The sequence below is a fragment of the Trematomus bernacchii genome, unplaced genomic scaffold (assembly GCF_902827165.1).
Source record: "Trematomus bernacchii unplaced genomic scaffold, fTreBer1.1, whole genome shotgun sequence".
Classification (NCBI taxonomy): Eukaryota; Metazoa; Chordata; class Actinopteri; order Perciformes; family Nototheniidae; genus Trematomus; species Trematomus bernacchii.
In genome coordinates this window covers 806,455-828,132 of record NW_022987752.1, presented here as the reverse complement: position 1 = coordinate 828,132, position 21,678 = coordinate 806,455, and the positions used below count along the sequence as shown (strand labels likewise).

Here is a 21,678-nt window from a genome sequence, read left to right as displayed (position 1 = left end):
GGCAGTGCAGGGTCTCAGGTGTATCTTCTAATGGTTTCATCTGAATTCATGAGTTGGCTCTAGATATGCCTGAGTTCTATATTCAAGAGAAAACTCTATTTAGGTGTATTTTAATGGCATTTTAGAAGAGAATCTGTGTTCCATATGCAATCTAAAACAGTCTTTCATGTAGAGCAGGGGTGTAAAACTCAAGGCTTCACTTTATGTGGCCCGCAAGATTTAGCAAAGAATATAATACATTTTATACGGTAACATGCACGTTGCCCATAAACTACATGTCCCACAATGCATCTCATTTTGTGACATGTGCACTGAAGAGACATGCAATTATTTGCCCTAGACTTCTGCTTTCAGATGTAGTTAATTATGAAGTTATTACCCTATCCGATAATAATCCAATGCAAAGGCAATAATGGAATATAATACATTATTTCATATATATGATATAGTTATATATGTTTATTTGTTTAGTCTTAAAGTTACAACCGGCCCTTTGAGTGCAACCATAATGTGACCCGCTATGAAATTGAGTTTGACACCATGTAGAGTTATGGATGCATTTTAAAAAGTTGTGATTTCAACGTTTTAAATGTCTTTCTGTTGGTCCGTGTGCACTTTGTTTCTGCAGTATTCATCACCCCTGCAGGGTTTAATTGGAGCCGTACAGTAAGTAGCTGCAGAGTGAATCAGTTACTGACACTCTGATCAATGCAGCTGTTAAATGACCCAGTAAAACACTGTGTGGGTGTGTGTGTGTTGGGCAGGTGGTGTTGTGTGATGGTGTGTAAACGTAACAATTAAACGGAGCATGTTGCAGAAACACAGCTTGCATTCTCATCTATTATTCCCCAGTTTGTAAAAGCCACTTAATGCTGTTTTGTTCTAATGATCGTACTTTAGTTTCAAATATTTTTATTGAGAAGAAGCATACAAGTGTAAGCAACAGTACAGACTTCGTTGGGTCGGAAATCATGCTTCTCTTTTTCAACATAGAAGACAAACAGAACAGCCAACAATAAATAATAAAGAATAAACATAGCATGACAGGAATACCATACTTACTGACATGCATAGTCATAGTGGGAAAGAACATGCAAAATAGTATATATAATAATAACAAATAAATGAACTTAAAGGTGGGGTAGGTAAGTTTGAGAAACCGGCTCGAGATCGCTAGAATTTGAAAATACACAACCGGAGAAAATCTGCCACTTCCTTATAGAGCCCCTCCTTCAACACACACGAACGTGCACATGACCAATGAGGGCACGAGATAAGTGTGTGCACAGATGGAAGGCTGACAGGCAGGTAGGCCATCCAGTTATTTTAGCCGGGCCGGCTCAGATGATTGGTTGTGCTTTTTACAGTATTACGGCTTCCACAGATGACATTTTTTTATGGATTTTTTGTCAAAGCACTTCAGATATTCATTGCTATCGGGATGTTAAGAGCATTCCATGGAATATAACAAAAAGTGTATCTCGAGCCGGTTTCTCAAACTTACCTACCCCACCTTTAAAAGGTGCAAATGAGCCCAGACTTAATGATCGTATTTTCAACAGAGAGAAAAGTCAGACCAAATGTGATTCTTGAGTGCTGTGGTTAGTCCTCTGCTGACTTGTTAGCATATTGCATGATAGCAAAAGCATACAGAAGGAGGAAGATGTTTAAAATGTTAAAACGTTCAGAATATAACTGACATTTTGAGAATAGACGTTGAACTTAGAAATAAATCAAACTAGCATGTAGCACATACTGAAAGTTGGACTTTATTCTTTATATTCGATACCGTTATTTGATTTTTGCCTGATCTTATTCTCTTCCGAATTTTATTAAAAGTCAAATGGGGGTTATTTGGGTTAAAAAAGATCAATGAATCTATATTTTTATATCCAGTTGTGCGTATAATTGCCGTTGAAAGATCATCAGTCATTTCTCTTTGTTGTTAATTTGCAATTCATCATTAACTATCAGGAAGTTTAAGGTATATATGACGAAATAAATACATTATAGTTTTACATAGCATTCCTATATTTTGTCGTATTACCATTATTATAATATGCACAACATCCGAACCAAACCAAAGCCCATAGTGGGTTTTACTTGGATGATTGAATGCTTGACGCACTTCACAAACAGCTGATGACCTGATGAAGAGGAGAGCGTGCAGGAAGCAGGTTCTGTTGCACGAGTTGAGTCAGAATCAGGCGACTCAGCAGTTTTCTGTAGAGTTTGAGTGCAGGTCAGCAGCATGTGGACACAAGGTGGCCTCCGGCGAGTCGACTTGTTTGTTGTTTGTGTCTCTGCTCAGACATGTTGACAGGCAGATGACACGCGTAAACAACTTCATCCAGCGCAGCGAATATCTGTTTGAATGTGAGCACAAGGGATGCTTTTTCTGTCTTTTTTTAACATTATCTTTTAACCTCATTGAGTTAAAACACGTTGCATTGACCATCTGCGAGCTGTACAGAAAGTGTTGTTTCTCTCAAAACAAACACTTTCATCAGTTTGAGTTTTGAGAAGTCGATGAGCTGTGCGTTTCTTTAAAAGTGTTGCATGCTGGTTGCAATATATATATATATATGTCCATTAAAATGCTCAACGTTTTACTGTGATATATTTTTTCAACAGTTACTTTATTACTTTATATAAAAAAGAAAATTTATTTGTATTCTATTTTATCTTTAGTTTTGACCTTGAATCCTGTTTTTCACTCGGACCCAGTTGCTGCTATAAACGCCTGAATATCCTCATTGTGAATGAGTTAAAACACGTTGCATTGACCATCTGAGCGCTGTACAGAAAGCGTTGTTTCTCTCAAAACAAACACTTCAATCAGTTTGAGTTTGTGGTTGAGCTGTGCATTTTTGTGTTGCATGCATGTTGTAACCCAGTCTGCAGGAAGGGTTCATAAAGGCGCTTTCAAGTTGTTGCTTTCATGCTTTTGGAGTATAGTATACCCTTGGTTTGGTTCAGAACTGGGCAAAAATGGTCCAAGAAATATGCAAAGGGTTACAGTACAAAGTGTGTCATTATTGACAATTTTGTGAAAATGTGAAAATGATATACTATCCTATTTATAAACAGTATGTCAATGCTTCTGTAGTATATATATAGTATATATAGTATATCTATCTATCTATCTATCTATCTATCTATCTATCTATCTATCTATCTATCTATCTATCTATCTATCTATCTATCTACCTATCTATCTATCTATCTATCTATCTATCTATCTATCTATCTACCTATCTATCTATCTATCTATCTATCTATCTATCTATCTATCTATCTATCTATCTATCTATCTATCTATCTATCTATCTATCTATCTATCTATCTATCTATCTACCTATCTATCTACCTATCTATCTATCTATCTATCTATCTATCTATCTATCTATCTATCTATCTATCTATCTATCTATCTATCTATCTATCTATCTATCTATCTATCTATCTATCTATCTATCTCTCTATATCTCTATCTATGTATCTATCTCTCTATCTCTCTATCTATCTATCTCTCTATATCTCTATCTATGTATCTACCTATCTATCTATCTATCTATCTATCTATCTATCTATCTATCTATCTATCTATCTATCTATCTATCTATCTATCTATCTATCTATCTATCTATCTATATATCTATATATCTATCTATCTATCTATCTATCTATCTATCTCTCTATCTATCTATCTCTCTATCTATCTATCTATCTATCTATCTATCTATCTATCTATCTATCTATCTATCTATCTATCTATCTATCTATCTATCTATCTATCTATCTATCTATCTATCTATCTATCTATCTATCTATCTATCTATCTATCTATCTATCTATATATTGCCCTTGCTGGCGTTGCATGATGCTCCTTGTGATATTAAATGATAATTTATTCTGCTAATGTTCCACTGCTGCTGAATTAGAAAGTGTTTTGAAGTTGTGGTGAAACAGCTAAAGGCTGGCCTCTCGGTTTCAAGATATTTATGCAGCTAAATAGTTTATGAACTTTAGGAGGGGCACAAATATTTTAGTTTTCTAAGCATTTCACCCCCTCCTCTCTTTCTGCCCCTCGGTTCCTTCCTGCTAGTTGTTGAATATTCACAGATATATTATACTGCAGAGGACAGGAGGGGAGGAGAAAGGGAGGAGGAGGATGAAGAAGGGAAAAGGTAGTGATGAAAGAAGTCCTCAGATCTTTACTTAAGTCAAAACAAAGATAATGCAGTGTAAAAGTCCTGCTTTCAAAACATTACTCGAGTAAAGAATAAGCATTCCAACATACTTGAGATGTTAAAATGAAAAGTACTGCCAAGTATCTAACTGCAGGGATGTTGTATTTCTGTAGGAGAACCTGAAGGCAGCATCTCTCTGGTTCCCTCCACAAAAAGCCAATTGAATTGTTCTCATTTCAGGCTAAAACACATTCAGAAAACCATTGACTTCCAGGGGAAAGGAAACGATAAAATGCTGACTAATTTCTGGGTTTAGCACTCATACCTCACCACTCTATAGTATGTCAGTATATTTTGTATTAATTATATAAACTTACAAAGTAACTTATGTTTTCATGAAGCAAAGAAGCAAAGTAAAATGTATTGATTCCATCCGATAGCTGCTGTAATACAAAACAACAGGAAAACGTCTGCCTGCTCTCCAGAATGATCAATAACAGCGAACGGATGGTCAAAGTAAGGTACAAATAATCAGAATCACACGAAGCCTGGTTAGTGTTGCCTGACTTTATAAAGTGTGTTTTTTGTATAAGTGTGTGGTCGTGGTCTAGTCACTTTGCTCAGCGCTACTGCTTGTTACAACTTTTATTTGCCGTACTCGCCATGAACTGTTATTATGGCTCAGGTTGATCCAGCCCTCCGATGTAAGCGTGAAGTATTGGTACTTGGTTCTTGGCGGGCAGCCGAGTGGGGTCAACTAAGAACCGGTTATCGGTGCTTAGAGCCGGCCCCGCTGCGGTGTAAACAGGAAGTACCAGAGCTAAATCAGACTCTAGCCTGGAACTGGCTCTGGAACCGGTTTGGTGGATAGGGGGCATAAGAGGTTGAACAGAGCCAGCTAACCAATCAGAGCAGACTGGGCTCTGGTTTCAGACAGAGGGTGAAAAGAGGTGCTGCAGACAACATGTCACAGAAGAGACACTAGATACTGATGTGAACCTGAAAATGATCTTTATATGTCCTCTTTAAATGAAGGTGCTCCCCCCCCTCTCACTCTCAACCCCTCCCACATTCTCCAGGAATCGATGGTCTCAGATTAATCATCCTGCCGAGAGAAAGAGAGAGAGAGAGAGAGAGAGAGAGAGAGAGAGAGAGAGAGAGAGAGAGAGAGAGTAGAGAGAGACGAGGACGAGAGAGAGAGCAGAGAAGAGAGAGGAGAGAGGGTTTGCATAACGACTTGGAGAAGCAGCAGCAGAATAATCGCACCTTCAGAGCGCTGAGGCTGATGAGATGTTATTCATTGTTGTTTCACTTGTTTGGGGATGAGTAATCATTGTTGTCATGGCGATTGTTGTGGCGCCCCCTCGTTAGACGCTCTTTTATATCATTTCTCAGAGAGGAAGATCTCTCGCCCGCTCTGGAAATACAACAGACAGAGATTTTTTAAAGACACAGCAGCTAAAAAGCAGCCATGCTCCAAAACATCAGAATCACAATCCACTGTTTTTTTGTGAACCTCCAGGAAAGGATTGGGATTTGATGGAGTCAGAATGAAAACATCCTGCAGACTAGGAGGAAAGGGAGAGTTCAGGTGTGTTTAGAGGGAAAGTAAAGGATGGATTGAGGAGGTACAATTGGGGAGAAAGAGCAGATGGAGAAACAAACAGGATCTAATGAAGAGGAGAAGGATAGACGGGTAGACATGTGCCAAACAACATCTGTGAAGGAGTGAGGAAGAGGAGAGGAACTTTCCAAACAACATCTGTAATGAGAGGAGGGGAGGAGAGGTGAGGCGAGAGGGAAGAGGATCTTTGGCTGTATTTCTATCCATATACTTCCCTTTAGTACACTGGGAACACTTCTGTGCAGGGGGTGAATTTCGCTAGCGGTTCTAAATCATTACAGACGTCTCAATTAACCCAATGAAACTTACAGCACTAATTATACTGGTACGTTACTAAGAGAGTAAAGAAAAACAACTTGTATTTGTATAGAGCTGTGTTGACCAGAGCAACTGCAATCAAGGATGGCCGTGATACTTCTGCTACGTAACAAAAATGCCGGTCGTTGAGTGTGAGAAATGTGCAGAGTTACATAGTAGTGTAGTACATAGTATTAGTACATAATTCGTTTTAACATATTTGGCATTTGGATGAACTTTTGCACTCTAAACAGCACCTGCAAGGACTGAAGGTGAATCGAGACACAGCTTTAGTCATAGTTAAAGCAGCAGGAGGTAGAAAAAAACCAACATTGGGAGCTGTTTTATGTGATCATAAAACAGGAAGTAGTGATCACGAAGCATCGGCTAAAAGTGACCGACACTTTTATCGTATATATTTGTTTGATTTGTGGAAAGACCTGAATGTACATGAGCTTTTATGGAGATGTTATCAGCTACAGCTTGACTTTAAGATTCACTCTTTGTCCCATCCATTGCTCTCCTGCAGTAGGGTTTCCCTGTTAGATGTGTTTTCATCCAGCCCGCAAAAAAGATGTTTAACAATAATAAAACAGTGGCATGAACACTAGTGTGATTCTAGATATATGAGTTTTTAAAACTGTTTAATATACATTCGTTTTATTTTTCTTTGACTTACAGTCTTTACATTCAATGAGAAATGTACGGATGGATTCTTGTAAAAAGGGAAGGTGTTATAAATCCAAAAATGTTTGCTCAGCATAAGTTTGTTTATCTATATGTGTATTGGAGTTTAAAATTAGTGCTACTATGAGATTAGATTTGAATTGTTGTGGTAAAGGTTTGATATGTTGGGCTGTAAATGACTTAATGGTGAAATGCATTCTACAAAGTATGCTATATCGTGATTAAAACTGCAGTATTTATGCAGGAAACTGTAGTTTATTTAAGTATGTATGAATTACTTTGTGCACACAGATTGATCAGATTCCTCTGACCTGTTAATGGGATGTTTATAGGCCGACACCATCGGCACTGTTGCTATGGACCTATATGAGCTTTGCACAGCCGTTGCTATGCAGTGAGAGAGAGACATGCAGTGGATGAGTCATAGCCACACACACACACACACACACACACACGCACACACACACCACACACACACACACACACACACACAAACACACACACACACACACCACACACACACACACACACACACACACACACACACACACACACACTGCTGGTTTCACAGTGGTTTCTAACATGTTAACATGCCTCCCTGTGGATAACAGCTAATCGCTCATAATTACATGTAGTAGTAATACAGTATTACTTATTAGACAATACTATAAATACACATACATATACATATATGACAGATGGGAAAAAAGTAATTAAAAGTGAGTTTTTTTTGTTTTATTATTGGCTGAGACGCAGTCAACACACATTAAATGGTGTTTAAATCACTGAAACATAGTATTTTACATCCAATAACGCCCAAAATGCTAGAAATGTGTACACCTTTCACACCTTAACATGATGTGGGTAGATGTGTATGTGCGTCAAAGAGACGTTTAAATCCCTGTTTTGTAAAATCTAACATTAACGATAATTTGTTCTCGTGTTTATTACACTTATGCAATAATGTTCCTCTAAGTACGATTGTTTCAAAGTTAGGATTGGATTTCAAAGTGCACACAAAGTTTTATTTTTACTCTATTACTAACCAGTCAATATGCAAAAAGAACACTGCTGAAAACAGCTCAAAAACTACTGAATGTTTTTATAATGTTGAAGCTTTTTCTGATGCAGAAATCAACGATGCAAGTATTCTCCTGATGCGTTCATACCAGATATTAAACCATAACCTGAAAAACAACTAATCAGGGTGAAATTAATTGGTAACAGATCACAACTTAGGCATATTAAAATGAAATGAGGCTTAATGTGACACATTTTCAGCTGCAAATCAAGATGATTATGACATAAAACTAATTTTATGGCGTTAAAATCATTGAAAACACAGCAGTTTAGATCCAAAGGTTGTAACAAGAACAATTTCCTACTTTGATTGTTAGCTGGGGAGATGAATCTGCAAATAAAATACTTACTTTATTAAAAGAAAAAACAGGGGGAGATGATTAGTGGAAGAAAGGAGACCAGTGACATATCCTGCTGATGTTCAGGTGTATATGAGTATGTAGTGTATCTACTTTAAAGAGTCCTCTCCTGCTGATGTTCAGGTGTATATCAGTATGTAGTGTCTCTACTTTAAAGAGTCCTCTCCTGCTGATGTTCAGGTGTGTATCAGTATGTAGTGTCTCTACTTTAAAGAGTCCTCTCCTGCTGATGTTCAGGTGTATATCAGTATGTAGTGTCTCTACTTTAAAGAGTCCTCTCCTGCTGATGTTCAGGTGTATATGAGTATGTAGTGTCTCTACTTTAAGAGTCCTCTCCTGCTGATGTTCAGGTGTATATCAGTATGTAGTGTCTCTACTTTAAAGAGTCCTCTCCTGCTGATGTTCAGGTGTATATCAGTATGTAGTGTCTCTACTTTAAAGAGTCCTCTCCTGCTGATGTTCAGGTGTATATCAGTATGTAGTGTCTCTACTTTAAAGAGTCCTCTCCTGCTGATGTTCAGGTGTATATTAGTATGTAGTGTCTCTACTTTAAAGAGTCCTCTCCTGCTGATGTTCAGGTGTATATCAGTATGTAGTGTCTCTTCTTTAAAGAGTCCTCTCCTGCTGATGTTCAGGTGTATATCAGTATGTAGTGTCTCTACTTTAAAGAGTCCTCTCCTGCTGATGTTCAGGTGTATATCAGTATGTAGTGTCTCTACTTTAAAGAGTCCTCTCCTGCTGATGTTCAGGTGTATATCAGTATGTAGTGTCTCTACTTTAAAGAGTCCTCTCCTGCTGATGCTCAGGTGTATATCAGTATGTAGTTTCATGCAGGGAATAGGGCCCCTTTAAACTCCAGATGTTTATTTGTGTACAATCTGGGTACGTTTTCTCTACTTTAAAGAGTCCTCTCCTGCTGATGTTCAGGTGTATCAATATTTAGTGTCTCTACTTTGATGAGTAGCTGGGAAAAACCTACAGATAAAATGCAGATTTTCAAAAGGGAATATTTTGGGGGAGGAAAGGGTGAGGCTGGAATAAAAGAGGAGACCAGAGCTGCTGCTAGTATCTCGGTTATTTATAGTTCAAATGTCCCGGCTGCTATTTGCCTGAATTCATTGTCTCTCTCTCCCTCTCTCTCTCTCTCCCTCTCTCTCTCTGAGTCTCTCTCTCTCTCTCTCTCTCTCTCTCGCTCTCTGTCTCTCTATGTCTCTCTCTCTCTCTCTCCCTCTCTCTCTCTCCCTCTCTCTCTCTCTCCCTCTCTCTCTCTCTCTCTCTCCTCTCCCTCCCCCCTCTCTTCCATTAGATACTGGGTCAGTGCTCGCTGGTTGTGGTGTTTCTTTAGTAATGTTACGTAACGGCCATCATGGGGGAGGAGGAGGAGGAGGAGGAAGAGGAGGAAGAGGAGAGAGATGGATGGGGGAGAAAGGCAGAACGATGCTCATTGACCCTCTGCAGATCGTTCTGACCCATTTACATCCTGCATTTTAATCAGAAAGCCTGTATTATTTGTTCCACAGCGGCAACAGTGCTGATAGAAAATGCTAAATGAGAAGACCTACATATTAAATAAAGAGGGAAGCACGTGTTAATGAAACCACAAAGTACACATCCTTGATAAATACATAAGTTCCAGCATTTTAAAAATACTTGAACGTATGAAATGAGTGAAGTGGAAGCAGGTGATAAGATTAATTCATATCAATATAAAATGTGTTGCACATAAGGAGAGTTATTGCACAACAGTAGTCAATGTAGTGATACACATGCTGTTAAGACAAGCTTTTTATCCAATGTGATTCCATCTGAAGTGTCCCCTCTTCTGTCGTTTCTGATAAGCTGCCATTATAATGAATATGAATCATATGGTGTAAAACCAGGGCTGCTGTCTCTCTGATTTTGGGCTCAAATAAAGTGGAGGTGCAGAACGAGGGCAGGTAGCTGCTCCACATACAGCCTGCTGGAGTTTCACTAAACATCTGTTGCCTCATTTATCAATTAATTTGCTTCACGAGTCTCACAATTTCCTTCATTTCTTTATCTCAAGTCCCTCCACTTCTTTCCTCTTTTCATTACCCTCCTTTACCTTTTCTTTTCTGGGCCAAAAGAAGGTTATCGGAGGGCGATGGGGAGGGAAACATGGCAGAAAGTTTCTCTAAACAAAAGTAGGAGAGATGGGTGAGGGAGCTGAGGGACTTCTGAAAGCAGGACAGAGTGTGTTTGCAGGTGGTTGAGGTTTCACTAAAACTGCTCAAGACCATTTTTCTGTTCCACATCCTGTTCAAATTTGCACGTTTTAATCACAATTAAGTGTGCAACCATGTCTCATTGCCGTCATCGTCCTTTTTTGGATAAACGATTTGCCCTTGTTGTTGTTGGTTGTTGTCGCACCATCTACTCTTTAAGTTGTTCGACCCCTTTCTAGTTCCAAATCCTGTCTGCATTGGTTTACATTTAAATGGCACCAATGTGTGCACCAATAATATCATAGGTGTCTTTGTCCTAATTTGGATTGTCGTGGTTCCGAAACCTTAAACACTCAAGACATAACAAGATATAACAAAATAGAAACACAGACACACTGCTGATTGAAGGAATTATTATATTCTTGTACAACAGTATGAGAGACCGAATACTTGCGTCAAGTCCGCCAAGAGTATAAGGTATGTGTCTGTCTCAAGAATAACAGAATCTCACAGGTTTGATTACACTTCTTTTTAGTTCACACAGCACTATACCTTTGGACCTTTTACACATGTTACAAGACCCTATGCTAAATAAGACCCTATAATAAATAAGACCCTCTGCTAAATAACATGCTGCAAACAGACATGTGCACATTCATGGTCTCTTTAAATGAACTAAAGGATGAACCTCAGGAGCATGGCTTACAACACATGATCAGGTTGATTATTTCAACAGGATCCATCCGTTTTTTTACTGTTTGTATCTTGTTGCATCATTTGTCCATTTGTCCCAACATCTAGTTTAATATATTTTAAGTTTGTGGAACATAAGCTGTTTGACGTCAGAAGTAGATGGTACAAACACATGATACAATACCATGACATATGTACCAAAAAAGTTGTCATACTATGCTGGGACTTTGAGGTTTTTCAACTGGTACACTACAACGTTTTATTTACATACCATACCAGGACTTTAGGAGTGTTTCTCAAGATACAATACTATGACTTCCCCTGATAACTCTTTGAATTGTCAATAATTGGCTCAGGCAAAATGTGCAGCTCTGAATACAGGAAGTGTACAACAGGACTTAACATCCCTGGAAAGATTGTTCAGGTACTTGATGATTTGACACTACAAAAATATCTAAAGACTTATTAGGAATGTACATCAACGTCTGTAAGTACATGAGCCTGAATGCTGGGATTGGGACATGGTGTTTTTTGTGACCAATATAATGTAGTTAATTCTTAAAAAGGTTCTGGCACCATCTATTTAGCAAGAATCAGTGAAGAAATATCTATCCGACAGAAGACTGTGATTCTGTTTTTACCATGCAGATGTTGTTGTTGCAATCATTTTAAGTCAGGATGTGTTTACCTGCTCCAGTTTCAGGTTCTTGTACCTGTTTTTGGGGGATAGCAAGATTGTTAAATGTGATCTTAAGAACTGCAAAGCTTGTTCGAGATTGGGATGCACTCAACACGTTTTCTTGAGAGTGCTACATGCACAAGTCTTTCAACCACTGAACTACTTTAGAGCTCTGTCCTGAAAAAAAGTGTTGCTGTTTTCCTGCTTTTTCAAACTGCACGGAAACATCTGTTACTGACCTGACTTTAAGTTCTTATTATAAATTAAAGAGAGATGTGCTGTTCTAATGTGGCGGGGGAAATGCATGGAGAGCGGCTGATCTAATGCACAGGGTGATGCATGATGGGAACATAGCAGCAGTATCTGTAATGCTAGCATGCTTCTACATTATACATGATAGCAGGCTGATCTGCAGCGGGGGGGCGTTCCAACATGTGCATTAGCCTGTACGATTCAGCAGTTTCCTCCCAGCAGCACAGACATCGTGTTGAGGAGGTCAGCTGGTCCTGTTCACTGGTTCCTGTTGGGAATACATGCAGCTCTTAAATGCACATTTTAGATTTCAAAGTCAAAGTCCATCTTTCAGTTTGTGTGTACAGACAGAGACATAATTAAAAGCACAAAAATCAATACAAAATAACAGTCACTTCAATATTTGTACCTTTTAACTTTGATGCATTTAGTAGAATGTAACCCTAACCCTTTTATCACAAGATTCGACGCAGTAAAGTGATTCTATAACACAAAAAGTAAGGAAATATGTGTTTGGTCGATTATTTCCTTGTTGTAACAATGCTTCTTGGCAATACATCTTATACCGTTGGAAAGCTTGTTTTCTTACCTTTCAAATAGTGCCGTATTTATGAGGAACATGCATTTGTGTGATGAGCAGCAGAGCTGAGTATGGGGGTTGCGCCCATAAAAAATGTGACAAATCTCCTCTTAGATACATGCATTTCCCCAGGTGTAAAGGTGATGGAGGATTCTTCATTTACACCTTCTGAAAGGCGTTAGAGGTGGTTTCAGTATCACCAAGACCCTTCAAAGGCCTGAAAGATGGTATTATAAAAGTATATCTAGGTGTTCATTAATAAAAGACATTCCTGCAGCATAATATTTTTGATTTAGTGCCAATGTATAAGGTCACTGCTGGAAGTAGTGTCCTTTTAAGTGGCGTAGAGGTGAAGTTCTCAAAGTCTTTATTCGCCTTTTCTTTTTACTGATAAGCCTTACTCTTCCTAACCTTAACGTACAATACTTGAGTTTCTATTCTGTTGTTGACATGCTTAGATCGTATATAAATAAATACCTTTAATTAAAGTTGTCATTGAACATTACGTAAGTGCTTTGCTGAAATGTCATGTTGTTCCTGTCCATGGATGTGGTTTGAAAAGTGAGCTCCTTCCTGGTTTACAGCACAGTGGATCCCAGTGATTCAAAAATGTCCATGTTTTAAATTCAGCCGTTTTGTTAGCATCCAGTTAGCATAACGTTAGCTCTTACCTAGATCTTACCTCTGTTAGGATCATTAACAGTGATGTCAATTATTCTCTTAATTGGTAGTTCAGTACAGTCTTAATTGACTTTTTTAACACTGCTCTGTTTCTGCCTAGAGCTTCTCTTTGTGAGGGCGTTTATATTTGGCGCGTACTTGATTCATTTCGGATAAAAAGCAGCTGACGGATGACCAGGAAACGCTGAATGCACCACGGTTCCCTATGTAAAAAAACGTGTTTTCTTCAATTTAATGGGAGGGATATCTCTGCAACTGTACAATACTGTATAATCCAATATCTTTAAGTAATACTGCTCTTCCTGCAATCTGAATATCGCTCTAAAATGTCAATTAAACTACGATACATTTTGCAACCCTAAACATGGCAACAATCAACAATATTTTTGGCAAGATATGGCTAAAAAGGTGCTTAAATCTCAATCATCATGCTGAACCATATCACTTTTGGAAGTCTATGCATTGGGTCTCACCCTTTAGAGCCCTTACCTGTCTCATTTGACCAGAGAGGGTCATTACAGCAGTGATGGACTCGTTTGGATGGAGTGTGAACACCTGGTTACCGGGCGGTCCCTGGCCACCTGTCCTCATGCTCTGCCAAATTATAATTAAGCAGCCATTTGTGCCGCTGTCACATTAGCTGCTTCTTGTTTTGTGCCGCATGACAACACACCGCTCCACTTCCCCGTCTCAGAAGAGTCAAAGCAGTAAAAAACCCTGCAGTTTTGTCTCTTCGTCACAACATCAAACTCATTTCTGTTGTGTGCGCAGACTGGAGCCTTCCTGCTGATATAGGGAGAGTCATTTGCTTATTTTAAATTAGTTAGTGCAAGTAGGGTGAGAATCTAACTCCACATTTATTACAATTATCTTTAATCGGGCTCTCTGTTGTTGAATGTGTTTCTGAAATTGTGCGGAAATCATTTGGGCTGTCAGGGTTCAAAGATTAAAATGAAATAGAGCTCAAAACGAAGACGTTTAATGAAGTGAAGACTTTCTCTATATTCTCCATTTCCATTCTTCAACAATTCAGTAAGTGTCAGGAAGACAAAAGTAACATTTCTCCATTTTGGTCTGAGATGTTATTGAAGCAAAGTTTTCACAAAAAGTGTGAACACCTTGTTTGAAAAGTCTTTAAAAATGTATATGAGCGACATTTCCCCCCATAGTTGTAGATGGGTCATTGAATGGACCAAGCAATGGACTCTGTTTTAAGGGACATTACATTTTCTAATTGTTCACACGCTCGTCAAAAGTAAGTCAAAATCTCAAGATACGACTTTTACCATCAGAAGTTCTTCTTGCTAGCAGTGTGCAGACAAATTTGCAACATCGCAACTTGATCCCATCTGTACCGTACTCTTGACGTAAAGGGTTAATGTTCTTCAGCAGTAACATGCTTAACGATGTGATAATAAGGATTTGGACGGGTTAGGGTTCGGGTTAGGGTTAGGGGCATTTTGGGTAACAATTCTCTGCAATATGGTTAAACAATAGTGTCCTCATTTTCCTAGCTATCTGCAGGTGCCTTTACGTTGCCTATTTTCTTATATGAAATGAAAGCACACAGGATCCACTAAGCACAGATGAATGTTAGCATTATTGTGAACCGTACTGATGTAACATTACAGACCTCTGCAAGTCAACACATTTCTTCCTGCTTGGGAACTTTCAAACCAATCTTTATTGACAATTTTCCTGAGCCACAAGCGGACACAGGTGCCGAACGGGCCATTTACTTTCTCTTTTACACGCAAAGTGTCCAATGTTGGCATGACGATTTTACAGAGTTGGAATAAACTTTAGGATTTCTAAAGATGCTTTATTTGTCTGTGCCTAGGGTCCACAGGTGGAGTTATTGATTTCCAGGGTTTTTTAGGCATCGGATTTTAGTTTAAATAATGATGCTCGGGATGTCTGTACAGTTGAGAAACCTACAGAATACAAGTACATATTTGCAAATGAATGAAAGGAATAAGAATAACAAGTGCATCACTCGTAAACAAAACCCTCTCCCGGATGACTTAACATTAATGGTATTGAGGAAAAAAGGACAGGACCTCCTCTTCATCACAATTCTAATCAGCTGAACGAGCAACACGTCAGCTTTGAGGTCTCTGATGTTTATCCACCTCTACAGCTGAGGGATTACTTTCACTACGTTTTAACATACAGATAGATTGAGCCACAATTAGCATAAAGAATAAAGACTCTGTGCCGAGCATTTGCATAACACACACAGGACTGGATCAGAAGAGGGCGTTCACACACACACACACACACACACACACACACACACACACACACACACACACACACACACACACACACACACACACACACACACACACACACACACACATCTTTCGCAGTGGGTTAGGATGTTAATACTTCATAAAAGGACGCTAGTGTTTCATCACTGTGCTTAACGGGCATGCGGTGAGTCGACACGCTGCTCTGTGATTGGCTCGTGACAGCAGGGGGGGTTACTGGAGTCGAATATAAATTATCTGCGGAGAGTCGCAGGGGTCCTTCACGCTGTGAGGATAAGTGGGGGACTGATCCCTGATGACCCCCGAGGTCAGAGGTGGGAAGTAGTGGAGTACAAATACTTCATTACTGTACTTAAGTAAATGTTTCTGGTATCAGTACTTTACTCCACTACTTATTTTTCGGACGACTTTTTACTTTTACTTCTTACATTTTGAACACAAATGCTATACCGTGTTGAGAGAATAAATTAACAAAAATGTCCAGTGTCAAATCAAGAATTGTTGTTTTGTCTAATGAGATAAATATAAACATGGATCTTTAGTCAGGTGAACAACCTCTGGTTTCAAAAGTGCCTTATTTCTCTGAAAGGTATTTTAGTTTGTTCTCCAATTAGGATATTATTATTATTATAAATGTTGTCCACACTACATACAGGCCAATAGGGTTACAAAGTTAGTAACCTAAAGGGTCATATTCTGCTTTGTGGGGTGTTTCCTCTCCTGTTGTGATCTATAGGTTTTAGTGTGTTCTGTGTTCCCTCCAGAAAGAGTTACTCTCCCACACAACCCCAGGAAAGGACTCTTTAAAGTAGAGACACTACATACTGATATACACCTGAACATCAGCAGGAGAGGACTCTTTAAAGTAGAGACACTACATACTGATATACACCTGAACATCAGCAGGAGAGGACTCTTTAAAGTAGAGACACTACATACTGATATACACCTGAACATCAGCAGGAGAGGACTCTTTAAAGTAGAGACACTACATACTGATATACACCTGAACATCAGCAGGAGAGGACTCTTTAAAGTAGAGACACTACATACTGATATACACCTGAACATCAGCAGGAGAGGACTCTTTAAAGTAGAGACACTACATACTGATATACACCTGAACATCAGCAGGAGAGGACTCTTTAAAGTAGAGACACTACATACTGATATACACCTGAACATCAGCAGGAGAGGACTCTTTAAAGTAGAGACACTACATACTGATATACACCTGAACATCAGCAGGAGAAGACTCTTTAAAGTAGAGACACTACATACTGATATACACCTGAACATCAGCAGGAGAGGACTCTTTAAAGTAGAGACACTACATACTGATATACACCTGAACATCAGCAGGAGAGGACTCTTTAAAGTAGAGACACTACATACTGATATACACCTGAACATCAGCAGGAGAGGACTCTTTAAAGTAGAGACACTACATACTGATATACACCTGAACATCAGCAGGAGAAGACTCTTTAAAGTAGAGACACTACATACTGATATACACCTGAACATCAGCAGGAGAGGACTCTTTAAAGTAGAGACACTACATACTGATATACACCTGAACATCAGCAGGAGAGGACTCTTTAAAGTAGAGACACTACATACTGATATACACCTGAACATCAGCAGGAGAGGACTCTTTAAAGTAGAGACACTACATACTGATATACACCTGAACATCAGCAGGAGAGGACTCTTTAAAGTAGAGACACTACATACTGATATACACCTGAACATCAGCAGGAGAGGACTCTTTAAAGTAGAGACACTACATACTGATATACACCTGAACATCAGCAGGAGAGGACTCTATAAAGTAGAGACACTACATACTGATATACACCTGAACATCAGCAGGAGAGGACTCTTTAAAGTAGAGACACTACATATATACACCTGCACATCAGCAGGAGAGGACTCTTTAAAGTAGAGACACTACATACTGATATACACCTGAACATCAGCAGGAGAGGACTCTTTAAAGTAGAGACACTACATACTGATATACACCCGAACATCAGCAGGAGAGGACTCTTTAAAGTAGAGACACTACATACTGATATACACCTGAACATCAGCAGGAGAGGACTCTTTAAAGTAGAGACACTACACACTGATATACACCTGAACATCAGCAGGAGAGGACTCTTTAAAGTAGAGACAATAAATACTGATATACACCTGAACATCAGCAGGAGAGGACTCTTTAAAGTAGAGACACTACACACTGATATACACCTGAACATCAGCAGGAGAGGACTCTTTAAAGTAGAGACAATAAATACTGATATACACCTGAACATCAGCAGGAGAGGACTCTTTAAAGTAGAGACACACAGAATAGGGCCTCTTCAATGAGGCTTGAAGCTAATACATTCTGCTGAAATCTAAGATCCATTAATGTGTTTTGCTTCCTAGCAATCTGTTAATGTCAATGTGATCTCAGATAATGACGTAATGGTCGATGTTTCATTTTCTGTCGAGACGATAAAACGTGCTCTTCATTTGAATTGTGGAAGGAATAAAGAGAGTGAGAGGAGGAGGAGCTGAGCTCAGTTCAAATGGGAATCTGGTCCTCGGGGTGCATGTGAGAGAGCGATAGGAGAGGGAAGGAAAGGAACATGCAATTCCAGAGTACATGTGCTGCAGCGTGGGTGGGTTTGTGTTGCAGAGAGAGCGAGGGGGTGATATCGTAAAGAGATTGAAGCCGACTACAGGGCATTGAATGCAAATCGAGTTGTTTAACATACAGTAATGTTGCATCTTAGATAGATAGATGGATAGATAGATAGATAGATGGATAGATAGATAGATAGATGGATAGATAGATAGATAGATAGATAGATAGATAGATAGATAGATAGATAGATAGATAGATAGATAGATAGATAGATAGATAGATAGATAGATAGATAGATAGATGGATGGATGGATAGATAGATAGATAGATAGATAGATAGATAGATAGATAGATAGATAGATAGATAGATAGATGGATGGATGGATAGATAGATAGATAGATAGATAGAGAGATGGATGGATGGATAGATAGATAGATAGATGGATGGATGGATGGATGGATGGATGGATGGATGGATGGATGGATGGATGGATGGATGGATAGATAGATAGATAGATAGATAGATAGATAGATAGATAGATAGATGGATGGATGGATGGATGGATGGATAGACAGACAGACAGACAGATAGATAGATAGATAGATAGATAGATAGATAGATAGAGATAGATAGATAGTTTGGGAAATTATTTTCGTCACAGAGGCAGAAGTGTGTTCAGACTTTATAATACAATTCTTAAAATACTTAAAGGGGACCTATCATGCAAAATGCACTTTTGTACGTCTTTTATACATGAATATGTGTCCCCGGTGTTCCAGGGAACTCACCAAGTGTCAGAAAACACAACCCTCTCTATTTTCCTCCATACCCAAATCTCTAAAAAAGGGGCTGCAACGGATCTGATAAAAACTGATCCAGATTTGAACACTGTCTTGACGTCAGGACAGTAGCGCTACGGCTATTGGGCCAACTCCACCAATCAGGAGGAGACAGCCACGGCCATTGCCGTTCGAAAGCGCTGGAGACGCTGTAGTACATATGCCAGGCCTGTAGGTGGTGCTGTTCTCACTGAATCAACCCTTGCTAAAACAGAGCTAGAAATTGTCAAATTGAGCAAAATGAGGCATGGCTAAAATGCATGATCTGTTTGGTATTTTGAAAAAAAAAAAGTATAAATATGCCTTATATAGGTATGGTCCTACACTATATTATTCAAATATAGCATGATAGGTCCACTTTAAACAAGTGGAAAAGAGAATTAACAAATACAAATAAAATCAAAAATATTATATCAAATATAAACAATATACACAAAACAATATAAAATATTCTGGATATTTAAAATAAAAAGTCAAAAATACAACAGGTCTTTTATAAGAAATGAGAAACTCAGTGAATCAAAACTAACAAAAACTACAATGATACCAGGAAGTAGTTTGTTTACAGTTGAGATAGTGATGATGTTTTTACAGTTTCTTCTCCGTTGCACATCTCCTAGCAACAACTTCGGAAGATGCCATTTTGAACGTTTTATAACACTAAAGCCGTAGGTTTCTACTGTGACATGTTTCCATGCTTTAATGTTCAAAAAGCTCTTTATTTTGCGTGATCACGTCTAGTCGTCTCATTTGGACACTTTTTTAATTCACCAGTGGGGTATTTACTGACGTATTTTATGTCGTAGAACAAAACCTTAAAATATATTCAGCTTGTGTTAACCACAGATCTTATTTTCAACCAAAAACACATTCAGAAAACCATTGACTTCCAGACAAGGGTACAGGAAGTGATAAAAAAGCAGAGTAATTTCCGAGTTGTAGGACTCCTCCACTCTGTAGCATCCTTCAGATTTGCACAAGGAATTGTTATAGAGGCAAGGGTCCAGGGTAAATGTGAGGCTTTTCCTCCTGAAACACACAGCGCTGTTGATCCTCACAGTTATTTCACATCATTTCGACACACAGCTCAAAGACAGAAACGATCAAATGATGAAAGTGTTTCTGAGGAACGCTGAAAGGTTTTCCGAGCCGCTTCCTGGTGAAATGTCTTTAATGTATCTTATCAAACGTCTACCTGAGGAGAAACACTTTGTTCGTCTGAGTGTTTGCTGCCGTGGATTAAAGATATGTAAATATGAAACAGGCTTCTTCTAGAGTCCTGTCATATTTTTTCTTTTTACTCCTGTGTGTCGAGTTTTGGTATGAAATTGTTGTTTTAAATGTTTGGTCATGATAAAAACGCAAACATATCTTACCAAGACTCTCACTGTGAGACGGCTACAAAGGCTCTTGAATATGGCTGATGCTACTGTGTGTGTCTGTGTGTGTGTGTGTCTGTGTGTGTGTGTGTGTGTGTGTGTGTGTGTGTGTGTGTGTGTGTGTGTGTGTGTGTGTGTGTGTGTGTGTGTGTGTGTGTGTGTGTGTGTGTGTGTGTGTGTGTGTGAGTGTGTGTGTGACCGATGCCCATTTGAAAGCCGGCGCAAGTCTTTCGCCCTTCAATAGACAATTAACAAGGGCCCATTTCATTGCAGTGGTTTGGGAGGGCATACAATTACCACTGGAGCTGAACCAAGCTAAACACACACACACACACACACACACACACAGGCAATTCTTCGTAATGAGCGGCACTATCAGCCGTCCTTTCTTCCTCTCTTTCATTTGCCTTTTGCTCCCTCTCTCCTCCTCTCACTCCCACCTGCTCTGTCGAGGCGTTTAGATTAAACTCCTCCTGTCTTCTTCCTTCTCTCCTGTGATGTGTTTGCTTCAAAGCTCATGACAAATCTTTCTTCCTCCTCTCCCTCTTTCCTTTTTCTTGAATGCTGCAGCTAACCTTCTCCTAATTCTCATCATCATCCATTTGTCACCTTTTTTTGTTTAGATCCATGCCACCTTTATTCATCTTTTGTTTCTCCTAATTCACAACTTTTACCTTCCTCCTCCCCAGCGACATCTTTTTATTCTTTCTTGTATCTGTTATATAGTCCTGCAGGTATGACACATCTGTATAGGCTAATCCAGATGTAAGGATGACACCAGATCCTCAGCAAAAAGTGGATTTATGGATTTGGAATTGGATTAATGCAGAAAGAGGGCTGTGTCAAATAAATGATACTGAAACTCACACAATAATCATCACATATTAACATTAGTTTTCTGCATTTTTAAGCGAAAATACAATCTCCAGAAGTAAAAAGCTGACGCTAGGCTATAAAGGAACTACAGCACGGTCACATGACTTCATGTCACCACCGCTAAGCTAAAGGAGGCTAATGTTGGGCTATAAAGGAACTACAGCACGGTCACATGACTTCACGTCACCACCGCTAAGCTAAAGGAGGCTAATGTTGGGCTATAAAGGAACTACAGCACAGTCACATGACTTCACGTCACCACCGCTAAGCTAAAGGTGGCTAATGTTGGGCTATAAAGGAACTACAGCACAGTCACATGACTTCACGTCACCACCGCTAAGCTAAAGGTGGCTAATGTTGG

The 21,678-nt window shown here is 39.0% G+C and overlaps 1 protein-coding gene across 1 annotated transcript in view; it reads left to right on the top strand.

The window, feature by feature from the left end:
* The window catches only part of LOC117496521 (voltage-dependent calcium channel gamma-2 subunit-like), a 62,448-nt gene that overhangs the window by 18,277 nt on the left and 22,493 nt on the right, over positions 1-21,678 (top strand). The window lies entirely within an intron of this gene.